At 34.0% G+C, this 26,565-nt stretch overlaps 1 pseudogene; it reads right to left on the reverse strand.

The window, feature by feature from the left end:
• Positions 1–18,350: 18,350 nt before the first annotated feature.
• Positions 18,351–26,565, reverse strand: part of LOC125839003 (uncharacterized) — a 58,217-nt pseudogene continuing 50,002 nt past the window's right edge.

The raw sequence follows: 26,565 nt of genomic DNA on the forward strand, positions 1-26,565 counted from the left end.
ACTTATGCACGTCCTATTTATGGAGAAAAAAAAAGGCTTAATTAATGTTGATTTTTATGTGAAGATAATTTATTTTTTAAATCTGAACAAAATATGGTATAAACTTATGCAGATTCTTATGTGAAGATTATATCCTATAAAGGTCAAGCATCCAACGATATATATAATCAAAAACTCATTGTAAAATATAGACAAGTATTTTGATGATATCATGTATATTTAATTTGTGTGTAATAAACGTAACGAAACATTAATTCAACAAGAATAACCTTAGTACTACATATTACTCCTTGCATTATAATTCTTATATAATTTGTTTTTTTAACCAAATGACCACCCCTAAAAAGTTGAATAGAATCGAAAATATTTAATCTATCAATATATTTCATTTAGAGATCACTTGAATTATGATTTGTTTTAGTTGAGCATCTGAATATTTGATAAGTATTTCTATTAGACATTTTTTATTCTGAAAAACTTACGTATGTGTTCTTAAGTGTCCACTAGGGATGTACATGACCGGGTTGGTTCGGGTTTTCCAAATATCAAACCAAACCATTTGTGTAAAAAATTTAAATTTATAAACCAAATCAAACTAATAAAATTCGATTTTTTTTGGGTTTTTCAAATACCAAACCAAACCATTGTGTCGAATTTTTAAATTTATAAATCAAACAAAACTAATAAACCTCGAATTTTTTCAGATTTTTGGATTTTTTCGGTAAAGTTTGCATACAAACATATAATTTATAACTTGTGCTCCAAATATTTCTTTAGTCGAACCAAAAATACAATTATTTAAGGTGTTTCTTAAAAAAAAACACAAAATATGAGATGAGTACCGATGACACAAAAATATTCAATAAAAAATAATAATGAAATCATCATATAAAATAAATATTGTAAAGTCATAATGAAAATGATCATAATTTAAAAGTACTAAATCATGCTAAAATAAGTTTAATAAGTAATAGTTACATTACTAAATATTTAAGGAAAATTAAAAATAGATTATGTATTTTAATTGTCTAATCCAATGTAAAACTAAAGAACAAATATTCAATATTATTGTCATTCTAGTGTTGAATTGATTTCCTTTTTGCATTAGTATTAATTTGATTTTGATTTAAGTTTTATTATAGTTATCAACATCTATTAACTCATAATCTTTATTGGACCATTCCGAATTCTAAGTTTTAAACTTGAAATAATATATTAAAAGATAAAAACTATGAAATAGTATAAGAAATATTTTAAAATTATATCAGAGTAAATATTTTTATGTATAAAATAAAATTTTAAAATTACATATATAATGTTGGGTTGGTTTGGTCTCAGGTTATTTTTTTTTTAGTTAAAACCAAACCAACCCAAATAAAGTCGGGCTGTTTTTTTCAATACCAAACCAAACCACTAATTGGATTTTTTTTTTCCGATTTGACTCGATTTGCGGTTTGGTTCGGTTTTCGGTTCGATTTTGTACACCCCTAGTGTCCATCATTGTGTGGATAAGAGAAAATATCAGGTTGGGAGTGTTATCTCCAAAATGAATCCTGTAATGCGCAATTTAAATTAGTCGAAACTCCAATATAAATATCGAACATCGAGCAGAAATCTAAAAAAAAAAAAACAGTTAAATGATACTAAGAACATCATAATTTGGATCAAATAGACAAAGTTCCCTTGTCTGTCTTTAGTTCATTTTTGTTGGATATATAGAAGAAATACCATCCAAATTATTTTTATCTTATTTGAAACTTGAAAACATTACTTAATACATTGCATTTGGTTCCCTTTTTCTTTTGGGTCCAACTCCCTTTTTAAGACATTCTACTTGTCCCCTTGAGGCCTTGACTGTTTTTTTTTTCTTTTTATTCAATTTTTGTCTCAATTCGATCACTTCCAACGGTACACCTTAAAACACGGATAAGGTACTATCTATTTTTTTTTGTTATACGCCACTAAGTATTTTATTCGAACAAATGTAGAGTCAAAAGCAAGTTATATATCAAGAAAAATAGTTTTTTTTTGTCCACTGGATCATTTTTTTTTTCATTTGTAACATCAACCACTCATTCTAAATCATTTCACGAGTTCATTACTGAAAATCATGATGAAATAACCACTTCATTTATTATTTTTATAAGGGTATGCAAAGTCATGTCAAAAGTCAAAACTAATTAAATTTTATGTTGTCTTTAGCTATTGATTAGATATATAAAGTGTGTTATGCACTAGAATAATCTTTATCGAACTATAGAAATGTATAGAAATGAAAATCATGATAAAATAACCACTTCTAATCAGTGCATATATAGTGAGCAATACATGTTTGAGTGTTTTTGAGAGGTTTGAGTCTAGTTTAATTTCATCATTTCTTTTGGAATCGAGTTGTATAACTTTATTTTATTTATCCTAGAAACCCTTTCTAAGAAGTTGTTTTGAAAAATAAATAGAGTGAACTTGAAGGGTTAGCCATAGTTGAGTAGCCGTCATGGAGTAAACATACCACGACGATTAAAAAAAAGTGTTTTCTTCAAATAAGACATATCGTAGGCCATCCTAGCTTAATATGTGACACATTGTAATAGCAGAGTGGCGTAACTGCTAGTAATATTTGGGGGAGTGGGGCATAACATGGTAATTATTACAATGTGGATGATTTTTTTAGCCTAATAAAAAAAATCTACTTTAATTTACTTTTAATTGTTTAGACACAAATAAGAGTAAAATTGTCCATTACACAAACAAGTTAATTAGCTTGCATCATCCTAGACCCCTCTTTTGCCAACACATTTGTCACTTAATTTTAAAGGATTAGAGTTAATCTCTAAGGATTATTCAATTGTAACTTAAATTTGGTTTGTGTTTTATTTTGGTGGAGTTTAGTTAATTCCAAAATGTTTAAAAAATCAGATAAGATATCATTGCAGAAAAACTTCTCATGTCAAAATGGTTACATTATTATGTTGCCTTTAGATTGAATAATTCAAGGAAGCTAAAGTGTGTCACATAGTCTTTATCGTACTAGCTAATTATAATACAATATGTACAAAATGTCTATGCACATGGTGTAATTTTTATACAAAAACATTGTTCTAAAACTCTTTTGGTCTTATCTAAGATCATTTTGAAGTATGGGTTCATCAATTCTTTTTGCTATTTGTTCTATACATGCACTTGTTATCATGCACTTTCCATTGTGTAAAAAAAAAGAAAAGAGATTGTGATTATGTATTATCAAATAAAAGCGAGCTAATAAAGATTTATAATAATTAAAAGATTTAACTTATATACACAAATAAAGTAATTAAAATGCTTTCGCATTACTAATTTCATTTATCATGGGCAATCACATCTATTTAGTCAGTGGCGTAGCCACATATAGCCTACGATGGTCAGTTGGACATCTTTCATCGAAAAATTATACTATGAATATAAAAAAATTATACAAAGTATATAGGTCAAAAAATATTTTTCATACATATATATTAAATGTTGGATGTCCTTAACGAAATTTCTGACTTTGCCACTGTATTTAGTTACTCTTTAGATGACATGATGTTATATTATTTTTACACAATCATCAATACATATATAAGTTAAAATCCAATAGTTAAAAAAGGTCAAACACATATGCAGACCATTAAACTTGTCCCTAAATTTCATTTTGGCACTCTAACTCAACCTTGCTCCATTTTAACCCTTTAACTCCATTTTTTATGTTTCATTTTGGCACTTCTAAGTGATGTGGCAGAGTGTGCATCACAGTTTCTCTAAGAGAGTGAAAGACAAAAAAAAAATATTTTCTAAAAAAATAATAAAAGATTAACCCTTCAACTCTATTTTTTTATGTACCATTTAAACACAAAATACTATTTTTATGATTTCTTTATTTCTATATATGTTCTTCAACTGTAAATTTGCATTTTAAAAATCGTCGTTCATCCGTTAGTTATTGTAAAATATTCAAATTGACGGATGATCATTGATTATTTTTTTTAAAAAAGTAACAATTTCTCCCAAAGGGTAGCGGCTGCAGGTTTTCCTTGTCATAAAAAAAAAAGTAACAATTTCTTTTTGAGAGTTTCCCTATAGTTTTGCATGAAAAATAACCAACAAAAGTGCGTCAATTTTCTTTCTTAAGAAAATCAATGACAACCCAACAAAGTCTATCGAACTTCAACATTTTTTATAGTGTTATTAATCGACGAACTTTCAACTAGTAGATACATGTAACTTAAATGTGAGGTTTTTTTTAACAAAATATGAACTTGTGGGTCAATTTTTGTCTTTGAAAAATTCCAAATAATGATTTGAAATTTCCAAATCATGATTTTTTGGAGAGTTTGAGATTTCATGAAATCAATGTGAAATAGCATGTCCAAATGCTGATTTTATCTCATAATTTCGTATCACAATATGAAATCACATGTCTAAACACCTACTTAATTATTTTTAGATGACATGATGCTATATTAGTTTTACACAATCAATGCATATATAAGTTACAGTCCAATAATGAAAAAAGTTCAAATTTTGTGTACAGTGTAAAAATGATATTAAAATGTACAAGGTCCCATAAAGAAGAGACTTTGCCTGTGGACTCTTTAGACAAATTCCTAGTTTAGAATAAAACAACTAGGTTATCTTGGCAGTAGCTAGGCAACTGTAATGTGGCTGTTCACAACAGCAAAATCCAATTCTAAACACTTTTCCTTTTAGTTAGCAAATTTGCAAGCAATGAGTTAAATTCCAACTTATTGACTGTTTATCAAAAATAACCTTTCTATCAATGAAAAACTTAGAAATTTACTTGGGAGTTCAAAAAATGAAAAACATAAAAAATTAATGTTGGGATGCATTTTGACTACTTTGGACCGGTGAGCTAACATTTCACATGTTGTTCGAGGAATTCAAAATTTTTATTTGTACATAAGCACGAAAATGTATACCATATATACAACGTGATTTTTTGTCAAGGGGGTCCCGTATGTGAACACTCCCCCACTCGACTATAGATCCAACCCTGCTCTACCCCACAAAGGTCACTATTTTTCCCACCGGGGAAAATATATGCTATAGAACATGACTTTTTTCCACTCATTTTTTACTAAACCAACTCACTGGAAAAATACATGGTAGGAAAGAAATTTTCATTGAACTAGTGTGAAACTTCGTAATGTTTATGTACAAAAATATTATTATTTTTTCTTTTCTCTCATTGATTCAATCAAAATATTTGTGGGACTATATAGCCACTAAATATGATTTTTTAGTAGTGAATAGGGATATAAGGTCTGCGAACATCCTACCCTCCGTAGATCCCATTGGTGGAACTACACTTGACATGTTGTTGAGTTAAATTTCAACTAATTAGGTGAAGGGAGGGGACCAAGACATAGTTGTTTCGTTGATGTTGCCAATGTTTGGTTTAGTCGCTGTTCACACAGACATACAGTTGCTATTCATGTTCATAGAATGCCATATGGTTTTTCCAAAGTGCAAGATTCATCGTATTGATCTAAATAATGCTTTAGTTTCCAATATGAACATAAAGAGAAGAGAGAGTTGTGTTTAAGAATTGTACATTTCATTCAAGGATGAAGGCCTCCTATCTTCTCAATAAATAAGTGTTATATGTGTGTTCACACGCGACCATTTAATTTATTACGTAGATAAGTTAACCATATAAAATGTGTCATCTTCTTTATTTATACGTATTAGCCATGAAACCTCAAACTTGTTCCATTTGAGGTTGATGCACATAATTAAAGAAGCTGACATATTTTATTTAGTTAATTTATAGATGTAACAAATGCTTGGAAATACATGCAAAATTTTTTTCAAATCTGAGTCAGAATATCATGAAAATATTATCATGTGTTTGGAATATATGCCTAGCTCCTATCTAACAAATAACGAAATACATTGAACTCCTTAAAGATATGATATGTTTGCGAATGATCACATGAACACATGATCAAACAAATAACTATTTAGAAATATGTGCTAAAATTTTCCGAATTTGAATCGGAATATCATGAAAACAGATATTCAATTAAAATAAATCATTCTGCAAGTATTTAAATAAAATTTACTACCGGTCCGCGATGTATGTGCCTTACAAAACTACAAAAATTTTGAAAGATTCTTAGTAAGAAAGGGAACCAAGGATTCATTCAATTTAGCTAGTTAATGTCACATCAGCTTCAAGCAATAATTAGTACGTACCCCATAAATATCGGTACATAAAGGTCAAGACAAAAGTTTTTAGGTCTTCAAGCTTCATGTTATTACAAAATTCTCGTTTAAGTATCAATCCAACAATGAAAATGAAACTAAATTCATTACACTGTATGTGACTAGAACATTTTTTTCAAGCAAAATGTTATGTTAACATCGAATGGGAAGGCATAATAAATACTTAAGTCCCCAAACTTGTCATAACTCATAAATTTAATAGTGAGATGGCACCTACATATAGTCCGATACATACGCGAAATTATTGTTTGGAGGTCAAAAACACTTATTTTAAAAAATACATTTTTTTTTTGGAAAATTTAGGTGTTTGGCTAATTAGTAAAGCTGATTTTCAAATGTAAGCAGAAACAATTTTTTTATTGTTGGGGAAGAAGGTAAAAATTTCTGCTAGCTTCTTGGAAAAATTTCAAAAACAATATATATATATATATATATATATATATATATATTCATTTATTTTTGTGGTGAATTTTTTGTATATAATGATTTAATTCATGAAATGATTATTAAATTCATTTTACTTGATACTTTTAATTATAATTAAATTATCATGTTAATATTATATCAATATTTAATTTATTATTGTATTCATCTGTATAATATTGATTGCAAGTTTGAATATGTATATTTTAATTTAATAAAAATAAAAATTTAATCAATTTTTTAAAAAATAGATATTAAAATAATTTCTCTTTATAATACTTGTCCTTTTTCGTTATTTGAAACTTAAATGTACTTTTTAAAAAAAAAAAAAGATTAGTTAAATACAATTTGCTTATAAAAAAATACTTTCAAATGAATTAACCAAACATAAGTTACTTTTATTAAAAGCACTTTTCTAAAAAAACTATTTTTAGAAAGTGAAAATTTAATATATGACATATATTAGACTAATATTTTCAATTTATAACAGTAGAATTAAACTTTCAAGTTGTAACATTAAAAATTTCAGGTTCTAATAGTTTATTGAAAAAAAAAAGTTGTTTTTAATAATTGAAAACATTTGTTTTGAAAAAAAATAAAAAGATAAAAAAATTTAAAATAAAACGTTTCTGGAATAAAAAAAGGTAAAATACGAAAATAGGGATGTTAATTAGATTTGATATGATTGAAGATAATTATTAATTAGCATGAATTAAGGAAATTCAAACTAATTAATAATATTCAGTTTCCTTAATTCACTCTAATTTGTTAAATTTAATTAAAAAATCTGATTTTATCCATTTTTCTTCCACGTTTCTCTCTCTTTGATTTTCTTCGAGAAATCTTGTCACTGTCGACTAATTGAAGTTTTTTTTGTTTGAAAAATCTTGATTTTGTTATGATGGACGACTACGTATCAATATTAATTAAACATGGTGGAAGATGGGATCCTTCAAGTTAGTATTTGTTATTGTTTATAATTTGTTTTTGTATTTCAGTGAAATGAAAAAAAAAAAAACAATGAAACTGTAAATCACGTTATGTGATTTTGTTTTTGTAAATCGTCACTATAGTTAATTTTTTAGTTTTTTTGTATTAACAATACATTTTGTTCATAATACATATTAGATGTTGTGAAACTGTAATATAAGTGACTGTGTTGGTAAGTTTTTTTTTTTTGGTTATTTTGTATGATGTTAAAACGTTGATTTCGTGAAAAATTAGCGCAATATATGAATGATTTGAGCATAAATGTATAGCATATAAATATGTTTATCGTTGTAGATTGGGTTCATAGAGTAAGATTATAATATTGAATACTATTTTTTTTCCTGAAAATATAAATTAAATGTATAGTTTTGAATGAATTTGGTATGAAAGTGTGTTCAGTAATGTTTAAAAAAAGAAATGTATGGAAAGGTTTTAAAGTTGGTAAAATTTGAAATTTTATTGTTTATATAAGTTTTGTCAATTGTGTATAAATTTGGTATGAGTGATGATTGTTTATATGAAATATGTATTAAGTGAGTATGAAATGTGAAATATTTTTTTTTTTTGAAATCTGTTTTGAGAGTACTGTCTGAATGATATTTGTATGAATAGATAATGACAAGTGTGTATAAGTTTGTTGTTATTATAATGAATCTTGTGGATGAAATTTGTATGTTCTTTGGATGACTAATTGTTATTTTTTTAATGAAACAGGGAAATATGTTGATTTTCAGATGGAGGGGGATTATATATGAATCTTCTAGTCATCTAGTAAGTGTGATAACATCGCAGCTTATGATAGATGGTTGAACCTCTCCCATGCGAGAGTACATGGGATATACCAAGTTATGTTTCAGAGCCTAAATAGATGCCGCCCGATTCAAAAAGAACGGTAGGAAGACCGCAACTTGAACGCTGGAAGGGGTTTGCTGATGTGAAATTCAAACGGTCTAGAGTTACTTGCAGTAGATGTCGTCAAGTTGGCCACAACAGGACGCCATGTTCAAATTATCATGTGCAAAAAAAATAATTATTTATTTGTTTAAACTGTATAAAATTGTAATTTTATTTTGACTTTATGACTCATGTTTTGTTTTGATATGAAACATAATTTGTGTGAAATGCATTATAACTAAGTGTTTAATATACTGTTCATTTTTTATACGTGTTTCATTCATTAATCATACAAATTTCATACTGCTGGAAATATAATTTATTCAAGCTTAATATATAAGATAGTGTTAATATAGTGATAATTATACAAGGTAATTATGGAATGCATTTGGTATCCTGAGTATTTAATGTAAGTTATCATGAATATTAATTTGATTTTCAACTGGTGTCCTACTATAAATAAAATTAAAACAAATTCTTTACCAATCTTGTTCAAGTTTCATTCCAACACTAACTTCAATTTATATCACACATATTATACCAACAATAAATCATTTTCATATAAACATTCATCAATTTCGTATAAACATTCATAATTTCATATAATCACACAACGCATACAATTTGTATACCAATATTCTATCACAATTCATACAATATCCAACAATCAAACATTAAAGTCGGATGCATACACTTATTAATCAAATTTCATACACGTTTCATCCAAAAACAAGTTTAGAATAGAAAGTAAGCATAGTGTGATATTTTTAGAAAAAATCACTAGTTTGACAATTCATACTATTTTCATACCAATTTAATAATTCATACCATATACACAGTTAATAGACAATCACACTAATGTTAAAACACAATTCATACCATTTGTATACCAATGTTATATCACAATTCATACAATATCCAAAATCAAAACATTAAAGTCATAGTCATACAAATATTAATCAGATTTCATACACATTTCATCCACTAAATGTACATTTTGAAAACACACTGATATTTTAAAAAAATTGAATCCAACTGGTATGAAGTCTGTATATTATTAGTCAATCAGTAATTCATATGTAGATGGTATCTGACCGGAAGAAAACATATGATATTATATATCATCAAGTACTTAAACACAAAAATATTGTCCAAAAGTTAAAAAAAAAAAAACATGTAATTCTAAAAAATAGAAGGTGCAATCAACTATCTCAAATTTCATGTTCGTGGTCTTGGTGTAGAATAATTGGTGGTATCCGAAACATGTTCTTTCGCTATGCGAGGTCCACCAAATTTGCTAGCAACCGTACTAGTAACTTCACTCTCACTGATCGCGCCATCCTCATTCTTTATTTTTCCATAATGCCATAAGATTGTGACATACCTTTGACGATGGTACTCTGAATCAATATCAACAGAATGCATATCAAAAACATCATTAGTGATGTATTCAACAAATAGACATGTGTACAAACCACAATCACTGAAAAAAATTTGAAAGAAAAAACATTTTAAGAAATAAATTAAGTTACCTTTTCTAATGAAAACAGTAAAGTATAGAAATACATACTTGAAACTATCTTGTTGTTGAGGAACATGCATCATATGCTTGATATCAAGTGGAGCATGAACTTTATCAGTAGAAGTTCCTTCAACCAATCTGGGACTCTTTCGAGACGTTTCAATGGATTTCTTAGACATGATTTTGTTGAAAAACTTAATTGGACGGACGATTGTGAAAATGGTGTAGTTGGCTGGTGAGAAAAAATGGGAGAGACAAGGTGAAAGTGGGGTAGTGGGGGTGATGGCGTGTAGATTTGAATAGGCTTGGGTGGAGGGTGGTGGGATTGAGGTATGGGAGGTTTTGAGTGTAACAGTAAACAAGGAAGTCTAATCTATGGAAATCCCTTAATATGTATAACTGATGATTTCAGTTTTAAAAAAGGAATTGAAATCAAATTAATTAAATATTATTAATTAATAATATAAAAATATAAACAGATTAATCATTTATTAAATAAATTGAAATTGATTTGTAAACTAAATTAAATTTAATTAATATGTCATAACCCGTAAATAAACTGTTATAAGTAAGAATTGTTTAAAAGTATGTTTAAAACCTGTAAAATTTACTCTTAAATGTGTATATGACGTGAATTTTCATTTTAGAAAATACTTCTAAAATAAGCAATTATTAATACTTCTAAAAATAAGCAATATACATAATTCATAAAGTACTGAAGTCTCATAATTGTTGTGTTGTAATTTTCCTATCTTTAGAAAAAATTACTTTTTGAAATGTTCTAATTATAAAACAATTGGAGAAATACTTAGAAAGAGTCGCCACTTAATTTTTTAAAGAAACTAAGAAAACTTATAATTTTCAAAGATTTAAACAGGAAAAAAATCATTTGAAAATACCAAAGAAGGTTCGGGGTTCAATTTACACTTCGAGAAGGGTTTAAGCATTCGAAGTGTCCGCTAACATGCGGTTGACCTGCGACTTGACTAAAATATATTTTTGACTAATTTTTAGAAAAGGTGATTTAACATAAGAATAATAACTTACAATATTTGGTTAACTTAAAAAAAAAAGTTAAATAAATAACACATTTTATTTTATTTTATTTTATTTTTAGAGAAAAGGGATCCAAAATGAAATATTTGACTTGAAATATAAGTGATTAGAATATTAATAAAACTAGATTAATTAGAATTTATTTAATTCATTTTAAAATAACTTAAACCAATTTAATACATTGAAGCATGAAAAACATTTTAAATTAATTGAAGAATAAAAGTTTTGGCTAACCTTCTTGAGAAAATGACAAAGTAAGTATTTTATAATAATAATAATTAACATTATTAGATTAACTTTGAGAAAATAGTTAAACAAATAGCAATTTTTATTTTTTAAGAAAATGAGACCTTAATTGAAACATTTGAATTAGAGACAAGTAATTAGAATTTTAACGAAACTAAATTAATTGGTTTCTATTTGAGTCATTTTTGGTTTATGAAAAAAAACTATTTTAAACTAAATAAAACTAAGTTTTGACTAAAGATATAAATGATAATGCAAGAGTTGATAAAATGATATTTGTTAGAAATAAAACAACACAGAGAAATAGTTTGTCTTTTGGGAAATTCGATTAAGTTAATTAACAATTCTAAAGTTAGAGTTAATAAACAACAAACAATAAATAATTATAATTAAATAATTTAACAGTAACGGAGAGAAGTAGAATTTGGGCCTTTCTTGGGCCAAATTCGTTGCTACTTTTTGGGGTTTAACCGAAACCCATTTTTGGTATACAGCTGATGTATATCAGTGTATATCGGCATGTATATCAACTCTTTCCGTGTATATCCTGCTTCCAAACCCCTGTATTTTACCTCATCTCTGTATTTTCACATTCTTGACCTGTAATTCACTGTATAATGAGTGTATACTGCTGTATACAATATGTATACTACCCATTTCTTGGGCTTTTGACCATTTATGAACTAATTTTCAGCAGTGACTCGGTTTTATGTGCTCGGCTGACTCGAATGATGAGGAAGAAATAAATTAAGCCTTTATGGCTCAACTTGAGAATGCTAGAAGGAGAAGTCCACCATGGACTCGGAAGAGATTCACATTCACACAAAGAGAAGGGAAAAGAATTAGAAATTAGTATTAGAAATAAGAAAACAAATGAACGTAATTAAATTCAAATAAAAGTAACTTGGGCATTTTAAGATCCAAAAGTAAAATCAAAAGCCACTGTTAGACTCATATGATAAGATTTTAAGAATGTGCAAATGAGATAACTATATCTCAACAGGCAAACAATTAAACTTTAGCAATGCCAAGAGAACTTGACAAATGAGAAATCTAAATCATGGATAGAAAACTAGATTTTTAGCCTAATATGAATTATCCAAAACCTAGGCGTGACGACTTTCCTGGACACGTACATATACAAAATTAAAATTAAAATTTAAGGGAGCATATATGGATGTAATAAGAGCAATCAGTCTATAACTTGACGTGAGGCATTATACATTAAGCGTATGAACTAAATACGAAATCCTAAATATTTTATGGCGAAGACACATTCTAAATGGTTTATGAAGACCAAAGATCAAAGTAACATGATTTTTAAAGTAATAGCCATACCATTTCAGTGATACTCTTACCCAAATCTAGCAAATCATCACGGACAAGAACATATACTACAAATATGTATACTAAAAAAATGAAACCTTTGACAAGACAAAATTCAAAGGACTTTAGAGAAATTGAAAATGTGAGAAGGCCACAATTATGAAAGGACAAACAAGGGCCATAACAAGCTAAAAAAAACAAAAAAAAAAAAACAAGCAGAGTAATCCTACAATATACAACTATGAAGGCCAAAAAAAAAGAGAAGCAATTGTGTACTCAATTAGCAAAACCGGTCTCGACATGATCTGAATCAAAATTATTTATCGTTGGTATTGAATGCACTCTAAACAGAAGAATAAGGACTTAACTCGCAACCATGGCTCGAACGAGATTCAACTAGACTTAAACACAAGGAAGCAAGCCTATGACATTCGCATACGGATTCAAAACGAAGAGTAACAAGACAAACTCGAATATAGAAAAATAAAGAAACGGCAAGCTTAATCGTATAATAACCCCTTTTAATCAACATTAAGACTAGATAAAGGTGTATATAACACATTCTCATACAAGAATTCCATCACTAGTAACAACATCCAAACAAGAACAATGATTTCCTAATCTCATAAATATCGCTCCGAAATAGAGGAGTAGAAGAGGTGAAGAGGTTACCTTTTCCGGGCAGCGAACATGAGACAAGAACGAGCTAAAGATACTTCCACCACCAACCTCAAAATATTTCCGTGAGGGTTCGAACTTCCCTAAACACTGAACCCTGGAAATTATCACTCTAAAATCTATTTATATTTTTTGTCTACTGTTCTTTGTTAACTTTCGCTTCTTTTCTTACTTTTCCTTTCTAACTCTTTTAAAAAAAATCCCCCCTTTCGGAAAGGAGGAGAGGAGATGTTTATATAGAAAGGGATTAGGGTTCAGATTTTTAGAAGGAAAGGGTAGAAAATTCGAAAAAGGGCAGGGGTACAAATGGAATTCCCAACCGATTTCAAAGTTTAAAATCTCTTCCCAAGGACGGGCAGAAGTTGTTGTTGCGAGGAAATCCAAATTTTCAGCCAAAATCCAAAAGTTGAAATAGACGTCGACGGCTTTGATCGATTCTTTGCTCTTAAGGCGCGACGTGGCGCCCATCCTTGCAAGCAAAAGACGGAAATCGCGGAGCAGAGATAAAATTTCAGGCGGCAGTGGCAGGTGCAAAGCTGTTCGAGCTGCTCTGGCATAGGAGGAAGACTCGGAAAGCTTTACTATTGACGTTGTGAGTTGCTTTCCGTGTATTCGTGGTCGTTGGATCTGTCGTTCGCTTTTTCGTGTTCACGCCGCTTTGATTGTGAATGTTGTTGTTTGAGATCAACGCTGGAGACATCTGGGTTTTCTTTGGAATAAGGAATGGGGTCGAGTCGGGTGATTAGACTGGGCTTGGGCTGGGGCGCTGGAGTTGGGCTGAAGAAATTAAAAGGGACTGAGGGAGTGGGCTGGGAATAGAAAATGGTGGACTGTTGGGTGGTGCTGCTGAATGGTTATTGGGCTGATGGAAATTCTGGATGGATGTCCCAAATTTGGTCTTTTGATGGGTTTAAATTGAGATTAGAAAATGGGTATGTTTGTAATAAAACATAGCCAAGCGTATTACGAAATTAGCTAAAAAATTGAATGTTATGTAGTGAATTTGGCTAAAATTTAAATGAGATGAATTAATATAATTAATTTATGAGCTCTTTAATCTTAATGAAATAAAATGATTAGTTCAACCATAAACTAATCGATTTACCTATAAACCTATTAGTCCAAAATTAAAACCATAATTCAAACTAGAACTAAATTTAATAAAAAAATATTTATTTAAACAAAGTAAAATCTTTGATGTAATTTTCAAACATTTATAAAATATACTAATTACGTATATAATTGTATGAAATGTATTTATCATTCGAAATACGATAAAAAACGACATAAATTATTTAAAACAACCTTGAAACTATTCGAATTTTATAAGTCTATTTATTCTAAATCATTTGAAAATTAAGAAGCTCAGAAATTAATTATTATAAGGGAAGATCAAAATTGGGTGTCAACAACTGTCCCTTGTTTTACTCGGATTGATGCAAGAAATTCGAGGAAAATGAAATTGATTAATCCAATTTTGACCGACCACATCTTCATCTTTTCTGAAAGGGACTTTGGTACGAGCTTTAGGAATTTTGGTCGAACCCCGATATCGGGTTTCCTACATATCTTGGTCTATGTGAGAATTCAGGCCACTTGTAGTTCGATACGCTTGATTTAACACACCATTTTGGTTATCCCGACACCGAATTACGAAGAGATCAGAATGTTCGGGAATAAGATTTGAGAGTGAATATTGGAATCAGGTTGCTTGTAGTTCGACTTGATCGATTGAAAAGGAGATCTATTATGCTAGATCACCTTTGGTTCCGGAAAAGCGACAAAGTAAGTCGAATATGAAAAAAAATGCTTGCAATCTCTTAGCCATGAATGTGGTGCACTTCACATCTATATTTAAGAACTTACATGGACATAATTTCCAAATCTCTTGGTGTATTGTCACTCAGATGGGAAAGTTGCTTTCGGAGGAAGCCAAAAATTTTCAGATGGGAAACTGAAACCGACAAACTCAAAGATAAACCCACATGCCTTCTGATAGAGGTGTGGTTTGATTATGGTGGAAGTCGCTCCTCAGTTCGAGTTCTAAGAGTTTGGTACTCCTCTTTGAACTATGTCCCAGTTCGCTGCTAAGAAAAAGTTCCACGTTGTACTGCATCGTTTTTTATGTTGTCCGTACCTCTGGTTTGTTTTGAGAATTCATCCTCTCAGATGCTCTCGACAAAGACTGAGATAAAACTCATTAGCATAAAAAATGCAATCCAAATGGAGAGATAGTGTCTTTTACCGTGTTGACACTTAATTGCTCTCCTTGAGCATTTGACATCAACCTTATTGGGTTTGACGTAAAGCAAATAAAACTTGTGTCTCATATTTGCAATACAATCTTCAATGTGCTCTTCATTTGATGTCAAAGTAATAAAATAGACTGATGTAATATGTTAATAGTTCTCTTGACGTCGTTATTGATGGCTCTTTTGATATGTTTCTTGCAAATGTAAATGATGCAGCCGATGTTGATTTTCTTGCGATGCATGATTTTCTTCTCTGCGATGAGTGAATATTTTCTCTTGTGATGCATAACCTCTTTCTCTTGCGATGCATGACTTATTTCTCTTGTGATGCAAAAATCTCTCTTTCTCGATGCATGACCTTTTCCCGTGATGCATGCATTTTCTCTTGTTATGCATGATTTCTTTTTCTTGCAATGCATGACTTCTTTCTCTTGCAATGCATGAATCTTTTCCCGCAATGCATGAATCTTTCTCTTGCTATGCATGATTTTCTTTCTCTTGTAATGCATGACTTCTTTCTCTTGCGATGCATGATTTCTCTTTTGCAATGCATGAATATTTTTTCCCGCAATGCATGAATCTTTCTCTTACTATGCATGATTTCTTTCTCTTGCAATGCATGACTTATTTCTCTTGCGATACATGATTTCTTTCTCTTGTAATGCATGAATCTTTTCCCGCAATGCATGAATCTTTCTCTTGCGATGCATGACTTCTTTTCCGCGATGCATGAATTTCTTCTTTCGCAATGCATGATCTTTTATTCTTGCTATACATAAATCTCTTTTCCGCAATGCATGAGTTTCTTCTCTCGCAATGATGACTTTTTCTTCTTGCTATACGTAAATCTCTTTTCCGCAATGCATGAGTTTCTTCTCTCGCAATGCATGACTTTTCTCTCACGATGCATGAATTTTCTCTCGCAATGCATGACTTTTTCTTCTTGCTATACGTAAATCTCTTTCCCGCAATGCATGAGTTTTTTCTCTCGCAATGCATGACTTTTCTCTCGCGATGCATGACTTTTCTCTCGAAATGCATGATTTTTTTTTTACTCGCGATGCATGAATCTTTTCTTGCAATGCATGAATCTTCTCTTGCAATGGATGAATCTCTTTCTCGTGATGCATGAATCTTCTCTTGCAATGCATGAATCTCTTTTCTCGCTATGCATGATTTCTTTCTCTGATGATGCATGGTTTTCTTCTCCTGCAATGCGTGACTTCTTCCTCTTGCAATGAATGATTTCTTTCTCTTGCGATGCATGACTTCTTTCTTGCGATGCACGAATCTTTCGATGAGGCCTCCCTGATATCGAACGAAGATAATGCTTCACCGATAAACATATGTGATCTTCTGGGTATCTTTTAGATGGCGATATTATCTAAATAGATAATAAAAATGACTCTCGGAGTAATGATATCATCTTATTTGACAATACTATATAGATGACTCTCCGAGTAGTGGTATCGTCTCACTCGACAATACAATATAATTAACCTTTAGGGTAAGAATATTATCATATCTGATAATATAATGCAGATAATATTATCTAGTTGTTGTAAGATAATAATATTGATCTCTTTGTGGTTTTCGTTTGTTCCATCTCCAATCATAGTTGCAATGTTCATTATGATTCTCGCTTCACTGAGAATTTGAATAAAATGATGTTACTCCTATTCCAAATTCTTTGGTATAAGAAACATAAAATATTTTCTGCATCCATAGAAAAATTGTCAATTTTGGGGAGCTCTTCCCACTTTTGACTTCTCCGTATTCATTAAATGGAGGAATGTGTTAATCTTGCGGCAAACCTATTGACCTACATCTACAGAAAAATTGTTAGTTTTTTTTTTAAAAAAATGCACTGATTTGTGTCGATCTCTTCGATTGTCTACTCCTTGTTTTGCTATCTTCGTTGATTTCTCTAATCTCCCGCCTCTCGATAGATAAGACAAAATATTTTTAAGCAAAATAATTGAAACAAGAAAGAAAAGTTTTTAAGGAAAATAGATTTTTAAAATTAATGTTTTGAAAAGGTCACTGCCAAGTGTCACGTTACGTCAAGCTTCAGTGAATGTATTTGAAATTGATGCCTTGAAGTCTGTCCGATCACTTGTTGGGAAGTATTCAAAGTCATTCCAAACTCACGATGAACCTTATTGAAAATATTTTGAGGTCTTCCTCAAAAATTTCTGTCCCAGTATATTGTCTCGGCGTATCTCGATTTGTTTGTGAGCAAATCATGGAATTTTTGAGATTCTCTCAGAAATTCTGTCCCAGTTGCAAATGTAAAGTATCTTTAGTCTCGACTTTTTTGGAGAAATCTTCTTCTTGAGAATTTTTGAGTCCCTCTAAAAAGTTATGCCCCAGTTTCAATTGTAAAGGAAAAATAGAAACCTTACGAGAGATATGACCGAGCCCTTATGGCGCCTACGTATCCCGTTGGGGCAGGAATCAGGTCATGCGTAGTTCCCCATCTCGAGGATTAACAAAATAAGAAATTTACAAAGAAACTGATCGAGGCCAACATAGCCGCCTACGTATCTCATTCTTGAGAATTCAGGTCGAACGTAGTTCAAATACAAAAGAAAATATTTACAAGGGGATAAAGGGGTGACCGAGGCTGACATAGGCCGCCTACGTATCTCATTTTTGAGAATTCAGGTCAGACGTAGTTCATTACATAGGGATATATTCTAAACAAAACAATTACAAGCGAATATAATGGTTACAAGGGAATGATAGAAATACAAGCTGAAACTTAACACATAGTATCTCTTGACAGCATTTGAGTTGATTGGTTTTGGCCATTCGGTGTCATCCATCTCCGACAGGATCAAGGCATCTCCAGATAATACTTTTCGAACCATGTTGAGTCCTTGCCAATTTGGTGCAAATTTTCCTTTGTACTCATCCGGATGAGGGAAAATGCGTTTAAGGACCAATTGACCAACCTCAAACATTCTGGCTCTTACCCTCTTGTGGAAAGCACGAATCATTCTCTGTCGATATAGTTGTCTATGACAAACAACAACCATTCTCTTCTCATCAATCAATGTTAACTGATCGATCCGCTTGTGAACCCATTCAGCATCACTCAATTCAACTTCTTGGATGATTCTCAATGAAGGTATTTCAACTTTTGCAGGTATAACTGCTTCTGTTCCAAATACTAACAAATATGGAGTAGCTCCAACTGATGTTCTGACAGTCGTTCGGTAACTCACAAAGCATATGGCAACATCTCGTGCCAACCTCTGCGATTATCAATCATTTTCCTCAAAATTTTCTTTATGTTCTTGTTGGAAGCTTTTACGGCTCCATTCATTTGGGGACGATAAGCGGTTGAGTTCCGGTGAGTAATCTTGAATTGTTCACATATCTCTCTCATCAAGTGACTGTTGAGATTCTGGCACTCCAAACCTACATATCAAATTGTTGCGAGCAAAATCAGCTACAACCTTCTTGGTCACCGACTTATACGAAGCTGCTTCTACCCACTTGGTGAAGTAGTCAATGGCAACCAAAATGAATCTGTGTCCGTTAGTGGCGACTGGCTCTATCAGACCAATGACATCCATGCCCCAAGCTACAAACGGCCAAGGTGAACTCATAACATTGAGTTCGTGAGGCGGCACTCGAATCAAATTACCATGCACTCGACATTTATGACACTTCTGCACAAATTTGCAACAATCATGTTCCATAGTTATCCAAAATAGCCGGCTCGAAGGACCTTTCTCGACAAAGTGAGTCCATTCAAATGAGTACCATAAACTCCGGCACGTATCTGGTCCAGAAGCTTTGCAGCTTCATTAGTATCAACGCATATATGAAGACCTAAATCTGGAGTCCTCCTGTAAAGGATTTCCCCACTTGCAAAGAAATTGAGGGCCATGCGACGTATCGACTTCTTCTGGTTGAACGTTGCATTCTCAGGATAAGTCCCGTCCTCTAAATACTTCTTGATGTCAAAATACCAAGGTAAACCATCTGGTTACGCTTCAACATGTGAACAATGGACATACTACTCTTTTACCTCTATATTCACTGGATCAATATAACCTGTGTCTGGATGCTTAAACATTGACACGATGGTGGCAAGAGCATCGGCCAACTCATTCTGTCCTGGGAGTGTGCCTGAACTCAATCTTGGGTAATCTCTTGCACAATTTCCGTATATGCTGCACATACGGTATGATCTTTGGATTCTTCACAGCCCATTCACCTTGAACCTAATGGATTAACAAATCTGAATCTTTAATAACCAGCAACTCGTGAACATTCATATCAATTGCCATCTTCAGACCGAGGATGCAAGCTTCATACTCAGCCATGTTGTTCACGCAATTAAATTGGAATTTAGTTGCAATAGGATAATGCTGACCGGATTCTGACACTAAGATTGCTCCGATACCTTTCCCTTGGTGATTTGCCGCTCCATCAAAGAATACTCTCCAACCAGGATATGCTTCAGAAATATCTTCACCCACGAATGGAATTTCTTCATCGGGAAAATAAGTCCTGAGTGGTTCCTACTCTTCATCTACCAGATTCTCTGCAAGATGATCAGCTAAGGCCTGTGCTTTTATCGCCTTCTGAGTCACATATACAATATCAAACTCACTTAACAACATTTGCCATTTAGCCAACTTTTCGGTCGGCATTGCCTTCTGGAAAATATACTTCAACGAGTCCATTCTGGAAATAAGGTATGTGGTATAAGAAGACAAATAATGCCTTAACTTCTGAGCAATCCAAGTCAAAACACAACATGTTCTCTCCAAAAGAGTGTAACGGGCCTCATATGGAGTGAATTTCTTGCTCAAATAATAGATAGCTCGCTCCTTCTTCCCAGTCTCATCATGTTGACCAAGCACGCATCCCAATGCATTATCTAAGACCAACAAATATAGCAATAACGGAATCCCTTTTAGCGGAGGGACCAACACCGGTGGATTGGACAAATAGTTCATGATGGCATCAAAAGCAGTTTGATATTCTCCGATCCACTTGGTCGGGGCATCTTTTTTCAATAACTTAAAGATGGGCTCACACACCACGGTGGATTGAGCTATGAACCGGCTGATGTAGTTCAACCTTCCCAGAAAACTCATAACTTCTTTCTTGGTCTTCGGAGGAGGTAACTCTTGAATTGCTTTGATTTTGGATGGGTCAAGCTCAATATCCCTCCTGGATTGGACAAATAGTTCATGATGACATCAAAAGCAGTTTGACATTTTCCGGTCCACTTGGTCGAGGCATTTTTTTTCAATAACTTAAAGATGGGCTCACACGCCACGGTGAATTGAGCTATGAACTGGCTGATGTAGTTCAACCTTCCCAGAAAACTCATCACCTCTTTCTTGGTCTTCGGAGGAGGTAACTCTTGAATTGCTTTGATTTTGGATAGGTCAAGCTCAATGCCCCTCCTGCTGACTACAAATCCCAACAACTTACCAGCTGGTACTCTAAAAGCACATTTGGCAGGATTTAACTTCAAATTGTATCGGCGTAGACGATCAAAGAATTTCCTCAAGTGAGTCAAGTGATTCAAACTCTCACGGGACTTGATTATGACATCATCTACATACACCTCGATCTTATTGTGAATCATATCGTGAAAGATGGTCGTCATAGCCCTCATGTAAGTAGCACCGACATTCTTGAGACCAAAAGGCATCACTCGATAATGATATACACCCTAGGGCGTGATGAAAGTTGTCTTTTCTGCATATTCTTCATCCATCAGGATCTGGTGATAACCCCCATAACAATCCACAAACGACTGCAGCTCACACTTAGCACAATTTTCAATAAGGATGTGAATGTTTGGCAATGGAGAATTATCTTTCGGTCTAGCTTTGTCAACACAAATTCTAATTTTTCCATCTTTCTTGGCAACCGGAACAACATTAGCTAACCAAGTCGGATACTGAGTCACTTCCACTACTTGGGACTCGATCTGCTTTGTAATCTCCTCTTTGATCTTCAAACTCAGCTCACGCTTGAACTTTCGAGTCTTTTATTTTACTGGATTGAAATCTCGGTTAATCGGTAACTTGTGGGACACCATATTCGTACTCAATCCTGGCATATCTCTATAAGACCACGTAAACACATCAATGTACTCTTTGAGCAAACGGACCAGGTCTCTTCTTTAAGCTTCAGTCAGATGGACACTGATTCTTACTTCTTTAACACATTCCTCATCTCCGAGATTCACAGTCTCGATTTCATCTAAATTTGGCTTGTGTTGATTCTTGAATTGTCAAAATTCATCAGCAATATGTTCAGGTATCTCATTTTCTTCTTCGTATTCCTCACATTCGTCATCACCTTCTTCATTTCGTTCACTGGTTCATGACATGACATGACATTGACAAGTTTTAAATTAATATTACTGAAATCATAAACGAACAAAGTCAGGAAAGTAAAATATAAACAGATAAATAAATAAATTTTTGATAAAGAAGGCTTTCATTTAGATCGAAAAACAAGCACAAACTTTGGCCATGACTAAGGGTCATTTCGCCTTTTTAAACATTACAAGGGAATTTAAAAACTTCAAACAAGTAAAACTAATTAAAGGTTGGGTCTCGGGCCTGTTTCGGACTACCACCAATTTTAAAAATAAACAAAACACATGTCCTTTCTACCCAGATGAGCGGGAAATCAAGAGTGGTGTGGAAGTCCAATTTTGCAATTACTCCTCAGGTTCTGCATCCCGGATGCCTGATATCCCAGTCTCTTCTTCGATGACCGCATCGATCTCCTAAAAAAGGCCCCAGATTCCTTCACCCAAATCGTTGTCGATGGCATACTCCCGCACTGGGAACGACTGGTACATATGAGGAATTGGTCTGGCCAATGGTTGATCAACACTTTTGCTCTTCACCCCTGCTCCATCAGCCTCCGTGGGGACATACCCCAAACCAAACTTTGGTTATTTAGCGGGGATCTTAATAGGATTGACAATTCCTTGACAATGTTTTCCCAACCCGAAACCCGGTTCGAAACCGTTCTGGAGTATGACAGTAGCGACCATCTTATATACGGCAGGCATAGGGAGGTATGGAGCTAAGTCATCACCGGTGACATTTACCAGCTCCACCATGTAGAAATCACAACCTCGAGAGATATCATCAACGATAGGTGCATACCCATTGAAATGGCTCCCTTCACCATAAATGACCAATTCCTGGTCCTTCTAAACAAATTTCAACAGTTGGTGAAGGGTAGACGGCATATCCCCTGCCATATGGATAAACTGTCTTCCCAGAAGCAGGTTATAACTAGTGTTGATATCCAACACCTGGAACTCCACATTAAACTCTGCAGGACCCACCTGAATATCCAAGTTTACCGCACTCAATGTGTCTCTTTACACTCCATCAAAGGCCCTCACTTTGACTTGATTCTGGTGGAGCTTTCCCAAATCGGATTTCAGCTGCCTCATAGTTGAAAGCGGGCAGATGTTGAGACCGGACCCATCGTCAACCAATACACGATTTATTATTTTATCTCGAGATTTGATGTTGATATGCAGAGCCTAGTTGTGCACCTTGCCTTCAAAGGGCAACTCTTCGTCACAAAAGCTAATTCGATGTCCCCGAATGACCTGGTTTATCATGGCTGCTAGATTGTCGCTGTTAGTACCCACAGGCACATAAATGTCATCCAAACCTCTCATCAAAGCCTGTTTATGCAATTGCGAATTCATCAAAAAACCCCACACAGAAATCTGAGATGGTGTCTTCTCCAAATGCTTCACAATTGAATAATCTTTTGGCTGCATTTTCCTCCAGAACTCTTCGGCTTTTTAGTCTGATCCTTCTTTTGCACAACCTGGATCAGTTCTTATGGCGTGTAACACCTGCCATATCTGGTCATACCCTGGGTAATAGTCGTTTCAATCACGAACTTTGGTCGGGTAAGAGTTTCTCTCGGCACCAAGGCAACAGCCTTTTCGGGTGTCAGAATCACAAACTCTTTCTTCTCTCTGATGCTTAACGAAGCTACAGCCCTTTCCAGATCATCAGGAGGAATCAGAACTATTGCCTTTGACATGCACCAATCATCATCTGTCTCTATCATATTGATAGTGTAGCCTCCATGATTCGGTAGAGGATTACTATTGACATTGGGCGCGACCGTCTGAAGAGACACCACGTTCTGATCGATCAGGTCTTGGATTTTATGTTTCAGGTTAATACAGTCCTCGGTGTTATGTCTAACACTCTTGGAGTGATATGCGCACCGCTGGTCGGGTCTGCAAAACTTTGAGCTAGTATCAACCGGCTTGGGGCCCACTGGATGAATATATCCTGCCGCGGTTAATTGCTCGACCAACTTTGTTCGGCTTTCAATGAGCGGAGTGAAAATTCTAGCAGGCTTCTTCTCAAATCTAGGACGGGGGGATCGTAATTTCCTTGTTGCGGAGGAGGCATCTGGCAATAATTTGGAGCGTTTGGACGGGGGGCTTGATTTCTGGAATATGAGTTGGTTTGGTAATTTGGTTGTGGAGCTTGGTAGTTCGGGGGGTATTTTGGTAAAGTGGAGGTGGGGTTTGGTACGTTGGGGGTAGGAGTTTGGTAATTTGTCTAAACATTGGCACAGTTGGGGGCGACGTTCCGGTAGTGATGAGGTGGAGTTTGGTAAATTGGAGGGGGAGTTTGGTAAATAGTAGGGGAACTTGGTAAATGGGAGTAGGGGTATTTTGATAACTGGGGGAAAGATTATTTTGGTAATCAGCCTGTGTGTAACAAGCTGGGTACGAACTATGTGAAGGTCGAGAACGACCTTGGTATGATGAGGTTTTCCTTAGGGTCTTCTTCCCCTCATAGGAGATAGAGGATACATCATCTCTTTTCTTCTTCAACAAACCCGAAGATTCGGGCGAGGCAGCAACACGAACAATCTTCTCGGTTCTCAATCCATCTTCGATAGTCTGACCTACCTTGACTATCTCAGCAAATTTTGCTCCAACGAGCAACATGATTCTGTCATAATATTCGGGCTCTTGCACCTGCACAAACACTTCGACGATTTCCTTTTTTAACATAGGAGGTCTAACTCTAGCTGCCTCCTTTCGCCATCTATATAAAAATTCTCTGTAACTTTCGGTCGGCTTCGGCTTCATCTTCTCCAAGGAGTAACGATCATGAACGATCTCCACATTGTAGGTAAATCGTTCGATGAAGTCCTTAGCCAGATTGTTCCAACTAGACCACTATCTCGTTTCATGAGACGTAAACCATTCTAGAGCCTCTCCGCTCAGACTTCGGCTAGAAAGCCGCATTAACAAAGCTTCGTCTCTCCCAACTTCCACGAGTTGGTCACAGTAGGCCCTCTGGTGTGCTAAGGGGTTCCCCGTTCCTCCGAAGATGTCAAATTTTGGCACCTTGAACCCTTTCAGGAGGTCCAAATTCAGATGAATGCACAGTTCTTCGTAACTCAACTCGACGACCTCAGGAATGCAGTTCAACTCCTTCATGGCTTTTCTAATTTCCTCCTTCATATCTATCTTGACGGTCTCTTCCTTTGACGTCCACTCTTTCTCCATCTCCTCATATTGGTCGAGCTCCGAACCATGGGCATCATGCTCATTGGGGACCGGTATTTGGAAAGTGGCATTTTGTGGTAGTGGTGGAGCAATAGAGGGACTCTGACCATTTAAAGGGGCGTGATAGTTTTGGGGGAAAGTCTGAGGGCTGGTGCATTGGTTTTGGTGAAGGAGGGAAGTGTGTGGGTTATTAGCGTTTTGGCTGTGAGGGGGTAGGCCAATTTGGTGGTTTGCATAAGGGGGAGGGAGTGGTGCTTGGATGTTGGTATTTTCAGAAAGGGGTTGTGTTTGATAAGAGGCTGAGGCGTAATGGGGGTTTTGGCTGGTAAGGTCAATGATTGAAGGATTACAAGCAAGGCTTAAAGGCAGGTTCTGAGCTTGTTCCACGTTAGGAGGGGGAATTTGAGCTGGAGGTCTTCCGTCTGGTTGAGCGTTGACAACAAAAATTGGAGGAGGCAAATCGTGTTTTCTCTGCATCTCAACCCTCATCTCAGCAATTTGTTGCATCAGCTGTATGATCAGTTCATTCTGATCAGCAAGGGCGGGCTGAACCACCACGACATCAGTAATGTTGGTTTCTTCGTTGTTATCACCCATTGCTGCTTTTCTCTTTTGTGAACTTTGATTGGGGAAGGAATCTGTAGAACCTTTAGATCTAGTGAAATAAGGATGATTAGCCAGCTTATCGACACATACCAGTTCTAACTACCTATTGAGAAAAACAACTCAAAAACAAATTTGTTAGTTTTGATTCAGCACAAATAATGCAAAATATCACATAGAAAACAGATAAACACATAAAAGTTGTTTTGTTTGAGAACATGCTAACCCACGAATAATGGGAACTGACTTTCGAACAAGCAGGAATTTGCTCGTTTTATGTTGAGGTTGGTGACTCAGAAATGTTAAATTGCGTTGAGCTAAGGTCTTCTTGCTGCATCTATGGGCATTTGTTGATCTGAACTCAATGTTTCCTTGTAGAATGAAGGGGAAAAGAAAATTTTAAAAGATAGGGGCAGGGCCTTGAAAGGTTGCCTACGTATGTCCCAAGGAGAATTCAGGCCCTACGTAGTTCGAATACAAAGGAAGTTTCATTTTCATTCATTCATTTCTTGAAAATTACAAGGAAAGTGAAAAACAGACAATAAAGCTCCTAAAAGATAAAATGTGTCTCCACCCAATCCATTTTTTTTCTAATTGTCGCATTAATCACGGAAGGTAAACTCATATGCTTCGAGGGTGGTTTTCTCATTCCCTTCCTTCCACCGTCCCTGAAGAGGAGTCCTATAGACAATTTCCTCCCCAGTATCTTCTTCAGTAGCTTCAGGTCTAGCGCCTTTGGGATC

This window comes from Solanum verrucosum, unplaced genomic scaffold (assembly GCF_900185275.1).
Source record: "Solanum verrucosum unplaced genomic scaffold, falcon-dt-bn FXZP01000163.1, whole genome shotgun sequence".
Lineage (NCBI taxonomy): Eukaryota > Viridiplantae > Streptophyta > Magnoliopsida > Solanales > Solanaceae > Solanum > Solanum verrucosum.